Source organism: Halichoerus grypus, chromosome 11 (genome assembly GCF_964656455.1).
Source record: "Halichoerus grypus chromosome 11, mHalGry1.hap1.1, whole genome shotgun sequence".
In the NCBI taxonomy this organism is placed as follows: domain Eukaryota; kingdom Metazoa; phylum Chordata; class Mammalia; order Carnivora; family Phocidae; genus Halichoerus; species Halichoerus grypus.
The window spans coordinates 81308574-81323887 of record NC_135722.1 but is presented as its reverse complement, the minus strand read 5'-3'; the positions used below and the strand labels follow the sequence as shown (position 1 = coordinate 81323887).

Here is a 15314-nt window from a genome sequence, read left to right as displayed (position 1 = left end):
GAAAGAACAAGAATCATATGATCCTCTCAATAGATGCAGAAAAAGCATTTGACAAAGTACAGCATCCTTTCTTGATCAAAATTCTTCAGAGTATAGGGATAGAGGGTACATACCTCAATATCATAAAAGCCATCTATGAAAAACCCACAGCGAATATCATTCTCAATGGGGAAAAACTGAGAGCTTTCCCCTTAAGGTCAGGAACGCGGCAGGGATGTCCACTATCACCACTGCTATTCAACATAGTATTGGAAGTCCTAGCCACAGCAATCAGACAACAAAAAGAAATCAAAGGCATCCAAATCCGCAAAGAAGAAGTCAAACTCTCACTCTTTGCAGATGATATCATACTTTATGTGGAAAATCCCAAAGACTCCACCCCAAAACTGCTAGAACTCATACAGGAATTCAGTAAAGTGGCAGGATATAAAATCAATGCACAGAAGTCAGTGGCATTCCTATACACCAACAACAAGTCAGAAGAAAGAGAAATTAAAGAGTCGATCCCATTTACAATTGCACCCAAAACCATAAGGTACCTAGGAATAAATCTAACCAAAGAGGCAAAGGATCTGTACTCAGAAAACTATAAAATACTCATGAAAGAAATTGAGGAAGACACAAAGAAATGGAAAAACGTTCCATGCTCATGGATTGGAAGAACAAATATTGTGAAGATGTCAATCCTACCTAGAGCAATCTACACATTCAATGCAATCCCCATCAAAATACCATCCACTTTCTTCAAAGAAATGGAACAAATAATCCTAAAATTTGTATGGAACCAGAAAAGACCCCGCATAGCCAGAGGAATGTTGAAAAAGAAAAGCAAAGCTGGCGGCATCACAATTCCGGACTTCCAGCTCTACTACAAAGCTGTCATCATCAAGACAGTATGGTACTGGCACAAAAACAGACACATAGATCAATGGAACAGAATAGAGAGCCCACAAATGGACCCTCAACTATATGGTCAACTAATCTTTGACAAAGCAGGAAAGAATGTCCAATGGAAAAAAGACAGTCTCTTCAACAAATGGTGTTGGGCAAATTGGACAGCCACATGCAGAAGAATGAAACTGGACCATTTCCTTACACCACACACAAAAATAGACTCCAAATGGTTGAAAGACCTCAATGTGAGACAGGAGTCCATCAAAATCCTAAAGGAGAACACAGGCAGCAACCTCTTCAACCTCAGCCACAGCAACTTCTTCCTAGAAACATCGCCAAAGGCAAGGGAAGCAAGGGCAAAAATGAACTATTGGGACTTCATCAAGATAAAAAGCTTTTGCAAAGCAAAGGAAACAGTCAACAAAACCAAAAGACAACTGACAGAATGGGAGAAGATATTTGCAAATGACATATCAGATAAAGGGCTAGTATCCAAAATCTATAAAGAACTCATCAAACTCAACACCCAAAGAACAAAGAATCCAATCAAGAAATGTGCAGAAGACATGAACAGACATTTTTCCAAAGAAGACATCCAAATGGCCAACAGACACATGAAAAAGTGTTCAATATCGCTCGGCATCAGGGAAATCCAAATCAAAACCTCAATGAGATACCACCTCACACCAGTCAGAATGGTTAAAATTAACAAGTCAGGAAATGACAGATGTTGGCGGGGATGCGGAGAAAGGGGAACCCTCCTACACTGTTGGTGGGAATGCAAGCTGGTGCAGCCACTCTGGAAAACAGTATGGAGGTTCCTCAAAAAGTTGAAAATAGAGCTACCATATGATCCAGCAATTGCACTCCTGGGTATTTACCCCAAAGATACAAAAGTAGGGACCCGAAAGGGTACGTGCACCCCGATGTTTATAGCAGCAATGTCCACAATAGCCAAACTGTGGAAAGAGCCAAGATGTCCATCAACAGATGAATGGATAAAGAAGTAGTGGTATATATATACAATGGAATATTATGCAGCCATCAAAAGGAATGAGATCTTGCCATTTGCAACGACATGGATGGAACTGGAGGGTATTATGCTGAGCGAAATAAGTCAAACAGAGAAAGACATGTATCATATGATCTCACTGATATGAGGAATTCTTAATCTCAGGAAACAAACTGAGGGTTGCTGGAGTGGGGGTGGGGTGGGATGGGGTGACTGGGTGATAGACACTGGGGAGGGTATGTGCTCTGGTAATCGCTGTGAATTGTGCAAGACTGTTGAATCTCAGATCTGTACCTCTGAAACAAATAATGCAATAGATGTTAAGAAAGAAAAAAAGAAGAAGAAGAATGTAGCAGGAGGGGAAGAATGAAGGGGGGGAGATCGGAGGGGGAGAAGAACCATGAGAGACGATGGACTCTGAAAAACAAACTGAGGGTTCTAGAGGGGAGGGGGGTGGGAGGATGGTTAGCCTGGTGATGGGTATTGAGGAGGGCACGTTCTGCATGGAGCACTGGGTGTTATGCACAAACAATGAATCATGGAACACTATATCTAAAACTAATGATGTAATGTATGGGGATTAACATAACAATAAAAAAATTAAAAAAAAAAACATTTGCTGAGAATGGAACAGAATGTGAGAAAAAGGGAGAGATGGAAGTGGTCAAGCTCCTCTCAGAGGTGGACTCATACTAGCATTGATGCTTAAAAATTCCACTGTGGGACCACTCCTCTTGATTACAGTATAGGGCCTCAGCTAAGTTATCAAGTTGCTATTCTCACTCATTACTCAAGCTTGGACCCATCACTGAGAATGGCTATTTGTCATTTTAGAAATTAGAAAGACTAAGGAAAGCCTGACAGATAAATTTCTATCAGAGGGATGGGAAGATGTTGCTGAGGAGATAGGAAATGTAGGGATGCAGAAGTGAGCACATATCTAGAGAATGTAAAAGAAAGATCTCAACCCTGCTGGCTTTGCAATGGCCCCTGGAGCATTCTTCCAAGAAGCATTTTTAGGCTGGGCAGGAAATGTCATTTAGTCATCCATCAAAAACCTCCTCTAATTACTTCTTTAAGCAAAATCAGGCCACCTGTGAACAGGGGTATGTACTAGACATATTTCTTAGGCCCTGGAGCTCCTTTTATAAAGGATGCATAAAACCAAATTGTCCTTACTTAATGTATGACTGAACATACTATGGGAATTTGTACATTGTAAGCAGAGAATATCATTTAAGTCTTTTCAGTTGTAGATAACAAAAAGACTTTGGAAAGATATAGGGGAACTCATATAATGAAAAATCCAGAGACCCGGATTCATAAAGCATAAGAATAAGAGGAGTGGTCCCAGTAATGTGGGTCTCAGGAGCCAACGACCATATCTTCAAGGTATTCTATATTCACAGCATATAAACTCCAATTATTTCAAGCTCTAGGTTCAAATTTTAGGGTAAGAATATCTGCTTGGCCAGGTTTGCTCACATGCTCATTACTTGGCTGAAAAGGGTGAGGTTTCTTTTCTTGGCTGAAAGATGATGAAGGTTCTTGGATAAAGGTTCTTTTCCCAAAACAAAATCAGGAGCTATTATACCAAGTGTTGGCTATATACTGTGTGGAGGAGCCTCAGGCTGCATGGGCTGAGCCAGCAGCACCTGCATTCTGTGCATCTCGTCCTGATTTTCTTACTGTGTGGAACTTGTTATCAACACTGATAACAGCCACAGGATCAGAAAAGTGTACAGGAGCTAAGAGTTTATCTACCTACCCCAGCGGTATCCAAGTATATGAGAGGGTTCAGAGATTATCAAAAGCAGCAATTGCCAACTCTCCGAGGAGACTCAGAAGTTGTCCACAGCAGTGGTCCCCAACTCTCTAAGGGGCTCAGAGGTTATCTGTACCAGCATTCCTAACTATCGAGGAATCAAGCTTTGCTTGTTTGGTTGCTTGTTTGTATGTTTATATTAATTCCCAATCTGTTTTGGACTGTAAAATACCATAAACATTTTTTAAGAAGAAAAAGATAACACCAAAAGAAGCAAAAGAGTAAGAAGAAAGCAAAACCAAAATAAAAGAAAATATAAAGAAATATTTGAAAAATAGTAGGCAATAGACTTCGCATGCATGGCCCTGCTGCCCCATGCCCTGAGCACCAGCACCGAGCCCCAGCTAGCGGCGGGCAGCGCGCGCCTTCCCCCGCTTCCCACTGCCTCCGCAGGGGCCCACCCGCGCCCTCTCTGGTTCCATGGCGTGCAGGCCAGAGCCTCAGCCACAGCGCCCTCTGCCCGCCGCCGGCATCGTGGCCTCTTAAGACTACCTGGTGATGGGGGCTGCTCGGGCTGTCTGGCCAGTGCATGCAGGGTGGCCGAGCTGGGCGCTAGGGCCGCCGTGGTGGAGAGCCACAAGCTGGGCGGCACATGCGTGAATGTTGGATGTGTACCCAAAAAGGTAATGTGGAACACAACTGTCCACTCTGAATTCATGCACGATCATGTTGATTATGGCTTTCAAAGTTGTAAGAGTAAATTCAATTGGCACGTTATAAAGGAAAAGCGTGATGCCTATGTGAGCTGCCTGAATACCTTCTATCAAAATAATCTAACCAAGTCCCATATAGAAATCATCCAGGGCCACGCATCATTCACGTGTGATCTCGAGCCCACAGTAGAGGTCAATGGGAACAAATACACTGCTTCTCACATCCTGATTGCCAGAGGTGGCTTGCCCTCATGTCCTCAGGAGAGCCAGATCCCCAGTGCCAACCTAGGAATAACCAGTGATGGATTTTCCCAACTGGAAGAATTGCCTGGCGGCAGTGTCATTGTTGGTGCAGGCTACATTGTTGTAGCGATAGCTGGGATTCTTTCTGCTCTGGGTTCAAAGACATCACTAATGATACCGGCTTGATAAGGTACTTAGAAATTTTGATTCAATTATCAGTTCAAACTGCACTGAAGAGCTGGAGAATTCCGGCGTAGAGGTCCTGAAGTACTCACAGGTCAAGGAAGTTAAGAAGACTTCCTCAGGCTTGGAACTGTGCATGATTACTTAAGTTCCTGGTAGGAAACCCATCTTGACCACAATTCCAGATGTTGACTGCCTGCTATGGGCCATTGGGCGGGACCCAAACTCCAGTGGAGTCTGAATTTAAACAAAGTGGGGATTCAAACTGATGACAAAAGTCATATCATAGTAGATGAATTCCAGAATACCAGCGTAAAAGGCATCTATGCAGTTGGGGACGTGTAGAAAAGCTCTTCTTACTCTAGGTGCCATAGCTGCTGGCTGAAAACTTGCCCATAGACTTTTGGAATGCAAAGAAGATTCCAAATTAGACTATGACAACTTCCCCACAGTCATCTTCAGCCACCACCACCCCCCCCCGCCCTCCTGTTTAGGACAGTGGGACTCACAGAAGATGAGGCCATTTATAAATATTGAAAAGAAAATGTGAAGACCTATTCAACCACCTTTACCCCAATATATCACGCGGTTACCAAAAGGAAAACAAAATGTGTGATGAAAATGGTTTGTGCCACCGCAGAGGAAAAGGTGGTTGGGATCCATATACAAGGAATCGGGTGTGATGAAATGCTACAGGGTTTTGCTGTTGCTGTTAAAATGGGAGCAACAAAAGCTGACTTTGACAACACGGTTACTATTCACCCTACCTCTTCAGAAGGACTGGTCATGCTTTGTTGAAAACCCAGAGACTCTTATGGAGGGTAGCTGGACCAGGAGACCCAAAAAGAATCAAGTTACCATGTTTACTTACTGTTCCCATTTTACTGTAATCAGGAAATTCTGATAGTGGAAATTTTCAGTGCATAATAGGACTTATTTATGTAATTAGAAAGTTGTTTTGTCATTCAGGGTTAATTTTCATTTGATTGCACCTCACAGTAATCAATATTTTAAAGTTGGGTTTTCTTTTCTTTTTTTTTTTTCTTTTTTTTTATTAACAGCTCTGTGCTAGCTGGTTTTTTATTTTGTTCTGTTTTGTTTTTGTTTGAGCCTCATCCCAGCTATAAAACTATATGAAGTACAGTTAATTAAGGTGCTTGAATGAGTATTGCTTGCTAATTTTTATAGGCTCTGCATATTGCAAAGTTGCTTCAGAGATGTGACCTTTCTCCAAAGTGTATAACATGAGAAACCCGCCTTCCCTATTTTATTTCTTTTCCTTTAAATGATTAAAAATAATGTTCCTTTTTTGAGGTAAAGTACATCAAACTTGGGAAAGATTTACACGAGTGAGGGACATTTTGGAAGTGATTTCTGCTTTCAGAAGGAGAGGAATTCAAAGTCTCTTTCTCTGCTGAGAGATCATAGTTCAGTGAATGATTTCAAGTTTTTTATGTGTTCTTGTCATTTTTTTCCTGAAAACTATTTCCAAAAATCTGAAAATAAAATCATAGCCTTTTCTTCTTACAAAAAAAAAAAAAAAAATAACAGATAATAAAGAGGAAATTATCCTGATCACTTGGATAGAGCAGCAGTGTCAAATTGTTATAAAGTTTCTAAATGCTTATTCCGATTTTCAGTATTTATCTACTCTAATGATAATAACAGTGATTTTGACCACCAGTTCTCAACTTTAACCACATATTGGAATTACCTGAGGCGATTTAGAAAATATTAAAGTATGAGTAGCCTCAGACTCCAAAGAAGACATACAAATGGATAACAGACATGTGAAAAAATGTACATCATCATCATTAGCCATCAGGGAAATTCAAATCAAATCACATTGAGATGCCACCTTACACCAGTTAGAATGGCAAAAATTGACAAGGTAAGAAACAAGTGTTGGAGAGGTTGTGGAGAAAGGGGAACCCTCTTACAATGTTGGTGGGAATGCAAGTTGGTACAGCCACTTTGGAAAACAGTGTGGAGGTTCCTCAAAAAGTTAAAAATAGAGCTACCCTATGACCCAGCAATTGCACTGCTGGGCATTTACCTCAAAGATACAGATACAGTGAAAAGAAGGGCCACATGCACCCCAATGTTCATAGCAGCAATGTCCGCAATAGCCAAACTGTGGAAAGAGCCGAGATGCCCTTCAACAGAAAAGTGGATAAAGAAGATGTGGTCCATATATACAATGGAATATTTTTTTTAAAGATTTTATTTATTTATTTGACAGAGAGAGAGAGATAGCAAGAGCAGGAACACAAGCAGGGGGGAGTGTTAGAGGGAGAAGCAGCCTTCCTGCCAAGCAGGGAGCCTGATGCGGGGCTCAATCCCAGGACCCTGGGATCATGACCTGAGCCGCAGGCAGATGCTTATTGACTGAGCCACCCAAGCATCCTATACAATGGAATATTACTCAGCCATCAGAAAGGAAGAATACCCAACTTTTGCATCAACATGGATGGAACCGGAGGAGATTATGCTAAGTGAAATAAGTCAAGCAGAGAATGTCAATTATCATATGGTTTCACTTATCTGTGGAACATAAGGAATAACATGGAGGACATTAGGAGAAGAAAGGGAAAAATGAAGAGGGGGAGATAACCATGAGAGACTATGGACTCTGAGAAACAAACTGAGGGTTTTAGAGGGAAGGGGTGTGGGCATATGGGTTAGCCCAGTGATGGATATTAAGGACGGCATGTATTTCCATGGAGCACTGGGTGTTGTACACAAACAATGAATCATGGAACACTACATCAAAAACTAACGATGTACTGTATGGTGACTAACATAACATAATAAAAAAATAAATAAAAAATAAATAAAATGTAAATGGAGCAAACAAAAAAAAAATGAGTCCCCTCAGAGATTTTGATTTAATTAGTCTGTAGTGAGACCTGCAGATTAACATTTTTTCCATTTTTTATTTAAATTCAATTAATTAACATATAATGTTTTATTGGTTTCAGAGATAGTGGTCAGTGATTCATCAGTATTATATAATACCCATTGCTCATTCCCCCACTTCCCTCCATTCCAGCAACCCTCAGTTTGTTTCCTATAGTTAAGAGTCTCTCATGGTTTTTCTCCCTCTCTGATGACTTCCCATTCAGTTTTCCGTCTCTTCCCCTATAATAGTCTGTGCTGTTTCTTTATTCCACATATAAGTGAAACCATATAATTGTCTTTCTCTGATTGACGTATTTCACTCAGCAAAATGCCCTCCAGTTCCAACCACTTCAATGTAAATGGTAAGTATTCATCCTTTCTGATGGCTGAGTAATATTCTATTGTATATACATACCACATCTTCTTTATCCATTCAACTGTCAATGGACATCTCAGCTCTTTCCACAGTTTAGCTATTGTGGACATTGCTGCTATGAACATTGGCGTGCAGGTGCCCCTTTGGATCACTACATTTGTATCTTTGGGGTAAATATCCAGTAGTGCGATTGCTGGGTCATAGGATAGCTCTATTTTTAACTTCTTGAGGAACCTCCATACTGTTTTCCAGAGTGGCTATACCAGCTTTCATTTCCACCAACAATGTGAGAGGGTTCCCCTTTCTCCACATTCTCATGAACATCTGTCATTTCCTGACTTGTTAATTTTAACCATTCTGACTGGTGTGAGGTGGTATCTAATTGTGGTCTTGATTTGTACTTCCCTGATGCCAAGTGATGTGGAACATTTTTTCATGTGTCTGTTGGCCATTTGTATGTCTTCTTTGGAGAAGTGTCTGTTCATGTCTTCTGCCCATTTCTTGATTGGATTATTTGTTATTTGAGTGTTGAATTTAATAAGTTCTTTATAGATCATGGATACTAGCCTTTTATCTTATATGTAATTTGCAAGTATTTTTTCCATTCTGTAGGTTGTCTTTTGGTTTTGTCAGCTGTTTCCTTTGCTGTGAAAAAGCTTTTTATCTTGGTGAAGTTTCAGTAGTTCATTTTTGCCTTTGTTTCCCTTGTCTTTGGAGATATATCTAGCAAGAAGTTGCTATGGCCAAGGTCACAAAGGTTGTTGCGTGTGTTCTCTAGGATTTTGATGGATTCCTGTCTCACATTGAGGTCTTTCATCCATTTAGAGTTTATCTTTGTGTATGGTGTAAGAGAATGGTTCAGTTTCATTCTTCTGCATGTGGCTGTCCAATTTTCCCATCACCATTTGTTGAAGACACTATCTTTTTTCCATTGGATATTCATTCCTGCTTTGTCAAAGATTAGTTGACCATAGACTTGAGGGTCCATTTCTGGGCTCTCTATTCTATTTCATTGATATATGTGTCTGTTTTTGTGCCAGTGCCATAACATCTTGATGATTACAGCTTTAATAGAGCTTGAAGTCCAGAATTTTGATGCTACCAGTTTGGGTTTTCTTTTTCAACATTTCCTTGGAGATTCAGGTTCTTTTCTGGTTCCATACAAATTTTAGAATTATTTGTTCCACCTCTGTGAAAAAAGTTCATGGTATTTTGATAAGGATTGCATTGAATGAGTAGATTGCTATAGGTAGCATAGACATTTTAACAATATTTGTTCTTCCAATCCATGAACATGGAACATTTTTCCATTTCTTTGTGTCTTCCTCAGTTTCTTTCATGAGTGTTTTACAGTTTTTTTCTGAGTACGGATCCTTTGCCTCTTTGGTTAGGTTTATTCCTATATATCTTATGGTTTTGGGTGCAGTTGTAAATGGGATCAATTCCTTAATTTCTCTTTGTTCTGTATTTGTTCTGTCTCATTGTTAGTGTAGAAGATAGAAGATAGAAATGCAACTAATTTATTTGCTTTGATTATTTTATATCCTGCCACATTGCTGAATTGCGGTATGAGTTCTAGCAGTTTTGGGGTGGAGTCTTTGGGGTTTTCCACATAGAGTATCATGTCTTTTGCAAAGAGTGAGAGTTTGACTTCTTCTTTGCTGATTCGGATGCTTTTTATTTCTTTCTGTTGTCTGATTGCTGAGGCTAGGACTTACAGTACTTTGTTGAACAACAGTGATGAGAGTGGGCGTTCCTACCATATTCCTGACCTTAGGGAAAAGCTCTCAGCTTTTCCCCATTGAGAATGATATTCACTGTGGGCTTTTCATAGATGGCTTTTATGATACTGAGGTATGATCCCTCTATCCCTACCCTGTGAAGAGTTTTAATCAAAGAAGAATGCTGTACTTTGTCAAATGCTTTTTCTGCTTCTATTGAGAGGATCATATGGTTCTTGTCCTTTCTTTTACTTATGTAGTGTATCATATTGATTGATTTGTGGATGTTGAACCACCCTTGCAGCTCAGGAATAAATCCCACTTGGTCTTGGTGAATAATCCTTTTAATGTACTGTTGGATCCCATTGGCTATTATTTTGTTGAGAATTTTTGTATCCATGTTCATCAGGGATATTGTTCTGTAATTCTCCATTTTGGTGGGGTCTTTGTTTTGGGGAAAAAGGTAATGTTGGTCTCATAAAACGAGTTTGGAAGTTTTCCTTCTGTTTCTATTTTTTGAAACAGCTTCAGTAGAATAGGTATTAATTCTTCTTTAAATGTTTGGTAGAATTCCACTGGGAAGTCTTCCTGCCCTGGACTCTTGTTTGTTGGGAGATTTTTTATTACTTCTTCAATTTCCTTGCTAGTTATGGGTCTGTTCAGGTTTTCTATATTTTTCTGTTTCAGTTTTGGTAGTTTATACATCTCTGAGAACGCATCCATTTCCTCCAGATTGCCTAATTTGTTGGCATATCGTTGCTCATAATATCCTATTATAATTGTTTATATTTCTTCGGTGTTAATTGTGATCTCTCTTTCATTCATGATTTTATTTATTTGGATCCTTTCTGTTTTCTTTTGGATAAGTCTGACCAGGGGTTTATCAATCTTATTAATTCTTTCAAAGAACCAGTTTCTAGTTTTGTTCATTTGTTCTACTGTTCTTTTGCTTTTTATTTCATTGATTTCTGCTCTGATCTTTATTATTTCTCTTCTCCTGCTGAGTTTAGGCTTTATTTCCTGTTATTTTTCCAGCTCCTTTAGGTGTAAGGTAGGTTGTGTATTTGAGGACTTTCTTGTTTCTTGAGAAAGGCTTATATTGCTATATAATTCCCTCTTAGGACAGCCTTGCTGCATCCCAAAGGTTTTGAACAGTGGTGTTTTCATTTTCATTTGTTTCCGTGAATCTTTTTAATTCCAGTTTAATTTCCTGGTTGACCCATTCATTCCTTAGCAGGATGCTTTTTGGCCTCCATGTACTTGAGTTCTTTTCAAATTTCCTCTTGTCCAGTTTCAAAGCATCGTGGTCCAAATATATGCATGAAATGATCCCAATCTTCTGATACCTGTTGAGACCTGATTTGTGACCCAGTATGTTATCTATTTTGGAGAATGTTCCATATACACTCAAGAAGAATGAGTTTTCTGTTGTTTTAGAATGGAAAGTTCTGTATATATCTGTTATGTCCATCTGGTCCAGTGTGTCATTCAAAGTCTTTGTTTCTTTGTTGATCTTCTGCTTAGATGATCTGTCCATGGCAGTGAGGGGATAGACCCTTTAATTATGATATAGTGTCCTTCCTCATCTCTTATCATAGTCTTTGGCTTAAAATCTAATTTTTCTGATATAAGGATTGCCACTCCAGCTTTCTTTTGATGTCCATTAGCATAATAAATGGTTTTCCACCCCTCACTTTCAATCTGGAGGTGTCTTTGGATCTAAAATGAGTCTTTTGCAGACAGCATATCGATGGGTCTTGATTTTTTATCCAATCTGATACCCTGTGTTTTTTGATTGGGGCATTTAGCCCATTTACATTCAGAGTAACTATTGAAAGATATGAATTTAGTGCCATTGTATTACCTGTAATTTACTGCTTCTGTAGAAGGGCTCTGCTCCTTTCTGGCCTATCTTACTTTTGGGCTCTCTCTTTGCTTAAACAATCCCCTTTAATATTTCTTGCAGGGCTAGTTAATCACACATTGTTTTAATTTCTGTTTTTCCTGGAAGCTTTCTATCACTCCTTTTATTTTGAATGACATCCTAGCTGGATAAAATATTCTTGTCTGCATATTTTTCTCATTTAGCACCCTGAATATATCATGTCAGTCCTTTCTGGCCTGCCAGGTCTCTGTGGCTAGGTCTGCTGCCAATCTAATGTTTCTACCCTTGTAGGTTATGGACCACTTGTTATGAGCTGCTTTCAGGATTTCTCTTCATCTCTGAGATTTGCAAGTTTCACTATTATATGTTGGGGTCTTAACCTATTTTTATTGATTTTGAGGGGGGTTCTCTGTTCCTCCTGGGCTTGGATACCTGTTTCTTTCTCCAGATTAAGGAAGTTCTCCACTATAATTTGCTCCAATATACCTTCTGCCTTTCTCTTTCTTTCCTTTTCTTCTGGGATCCCAATTATTCTAATATTATTTTGATTTTGGTATCACTTATCTCTCAAATTCTCCCCTCATGATCCAGTAGTTGTTTATCTCTCTTTTTCTCAGCTTCTTTATTCTCCATAATTTTGTCTTCTATATCACTAATTCTTTCTTCTGCCTCATTTATCCTAGCAGTTAGAGCCTCCATTCTTTATTGCATCTTGTTAATTTCCTTTTTGATTTTGACTTGGTTAGATTTTAGTTCTTTTATTTCTCCAGAAAGGGATTCTCTAGTGCCTGCTGTGCTTTTTTCAAGCACAGCTAGAATCTTTATAATCATTATTCTGAGCTCTAGTTCCAACATCTTATTTATGTCTATACCAATTAGGTCCCTGGCAGTCAGTACTACCTCTTATTCTCTTTTTTGAAGTGAGTTTTTCCATCTTCCCAGTAGAAAGTGGTTGCTGTTATATTTATAGAGTTGCAACTATTCTTAGATCTCTGGTTGAATTTGCAGGTGTTCAGAATTACTTGATAACTATATAGCTGAATTCCTAGGACCAGAAGGAACTAAGGTCTCCTACTCCTCTGCCATCTTGGTGATAATCCTGCAGATTAACATTTTTAAAAACTTTTCAGGACATTATGAAATGCAGCCACAGATCTAGACCAATGTTTTGAACCTAGGTAGGCATCAGAATCACCTGTGGAAATTTATAAATATATTTATGCCCAGGACCTACTCAAATCTCACAAAATTCAAATTTCTGGTGGTAGTTCCAGGGCAGTGGTACATTTACAAAGTGCAGCAGAAGATCCTGATGGACACGCTGGATAAAAGCTGTGGATTCAGGCCAAATATCTTATTTTACTGATAAAGAAATGGAGGTCCTAAAAGGTACAATGTCAAACCCAATCATACACAAACCTAGTTATTATGTGAAAGAGACAGAGTATTTAAGCTTTTAATATTATATAAATTTTCAACTATATACATCAGGTCCTCTTAAGTGTGAAAAAGGGGCCACATACAGCCATGAATTATTAGGGCAAGGCAAATGAAAGAAAAAAATCTTGCTCCAACTATGAGGAATTGATGCATTATGTCATTGAATTTGCTTGATGAGTTGAATTAAATAATAGTATGTTTAATAGATGTTTGTTGTTGAGTGTATGTAGATCTAAAAGATAAGAAATGGAAAAGAAAATAGACTCATTTAAAAACTGTTGCATCCATGTTGGTCCAGAACAATGAACAAAAAATTCACAGCATAATTAGATAGTTTTTAATGTTATGATATATGGTACTGTACATGAAGAATGGAATAGTGTGCTCTATGTAGTCAGGTAGGAGTGAGACTTGCAGGTTATTTCTGAACAAACTCAGTGATTTGGGCTCCACAGGGAAAAAAACACTGAGAAGGCATGGAAGTCATTTGCTACCAGAAATGTCCTGGATCTAAGAGGGGAAGATGGGATTATTCTGGCTCAATGACACCATACAGATTAATCAAACAGTTAAAGTAAAGATAGAAAGCCTAATATCAATATCAAGTCTAAACTATATTTGTAACTAATTTTATCTTATTTAAAAAATATTATTTTCTGACATTGCTAATTAGAGGCAATAATATAAGGACATAGAAAAACAAGAGAAATGACTTACATGTGATATTATTCAGTGAGCAATTTTTAAATCATAAATATGATTGCTCTGATCCGAAGGTAGCATGGTAAATGTGATTAATATGTCCTACTGCCAAGCTGCCCTGAGATATGATTTTTAATACGATGTTGGAACAGGATACAGGCTATTAGCATTGATAACAATAGTTTTCTACTGTGTATTCTGTCTCATTACCTTCCTGCCAATTGGAAGATTAAGCTAAATCAGCATAATCTCCATCCAGGTAAGAACCCCAGAGCTGAGAACCAATGACAGCACAGCAATCAAAATCCTATTTGAAGGTCAGAAGGGATACCAGGCTCTCTAAGGACAGCTTGGGCATGTAAAACATTCTTGGGAGCACAGCCATTCAGCCACATCCCACACCATACCTCTCCCTAGGTGAGCTCACCTCCACCATGACATCTAGACCATCCATGTGCTAGCAACACCCAGATCCACACCTCCAATGTAGACCTCTCATCTGAACAGCAAGCAGACTGTTCCACCTGACAGCTTCATTTCAATAGTTTACTGATATGCACCCCCAAAAAGATGTTCCAAATGCCTTCCTTTCATCAACCTGTTCTCATGCAGTCTTTGTTATCTTAGTAAATTTCCAACCAGTTGCTTGAGTCCTATATGTACAAGATATACTTGACACCTTCCTTTTTCTATCCCTTATTTGAAATTTACCCCCAAGTCCTGTCAATTTTACCTCCAAAACATGTCTAAATTTGTCTACATCAAGCCACAATCATCTCTACCCTAGATCTTACACAAAGACCTTACCAAAGCCTTCCAACTGTTCTCCCTGTGTCCACAGTACTGCTACTCAAATGTCAGACTGGTCTTTAAAAACCATTATTAGACCACATCACTTTTCTGCTTGAGGAAAGTATTAGCTTATTGCCTTTCAAAGTCCAAAACTCTTTACCAGGTGTGATGGTTAGTTTTGTGTATCAACTTGGCTAGGCTATAATAATGTTGATATTGCTGTGAAGGTATTTTGAAGATGTGGTTAACCTCTACAATCAGTTGACTTTAAGTAAAGGAGATTATCCTTGATAATGTGGGTGTGCCTCTTCTAATTAGTTGACAGGCCTTAAGAGCAAAAACTGAGGTTTTCTGTAGATGAAGCAATTCTGCCTCAAAACTGAAGCATTAGTTCCTGTCTGAGTTTCCAGTCTGCAGCCTTGTCCTACAGATTTTGGCCTTACCAGTCCCACAATCACATGACACATGAGCCTTGAATAAATTTCTACTCCCTCCTCTTTCTGTATGTATATGTGTATATATAAATACATATATATGTATATGCATTATTTGTGTGTTATTATGCATATATATGTGTATCCTGCTGGTTCTGTTTCTCTGTAGAACCCTGAATGATGCACCTGATGTGAGATGCACTGCACAGAGTGTGGCCATTCCCTTCCACTCCAACTTCATTTCACAAATTTT

The 15314-nt window shown here is 39.0% G+C and overlaps 1 pseudogene; it reads left to right on the top strand.

Annotated features, from left to right (window-relative positions):
* Positions 1-4030: 4030 nt before the first annotated feature.
* Positions 4031-5610, top strand: LOC118529497 (glutathione reductase, mitochondrial-like; annotated as a pseudogene).
* Positions 5611-15314: the final 9704 nt, after the last annotated feature.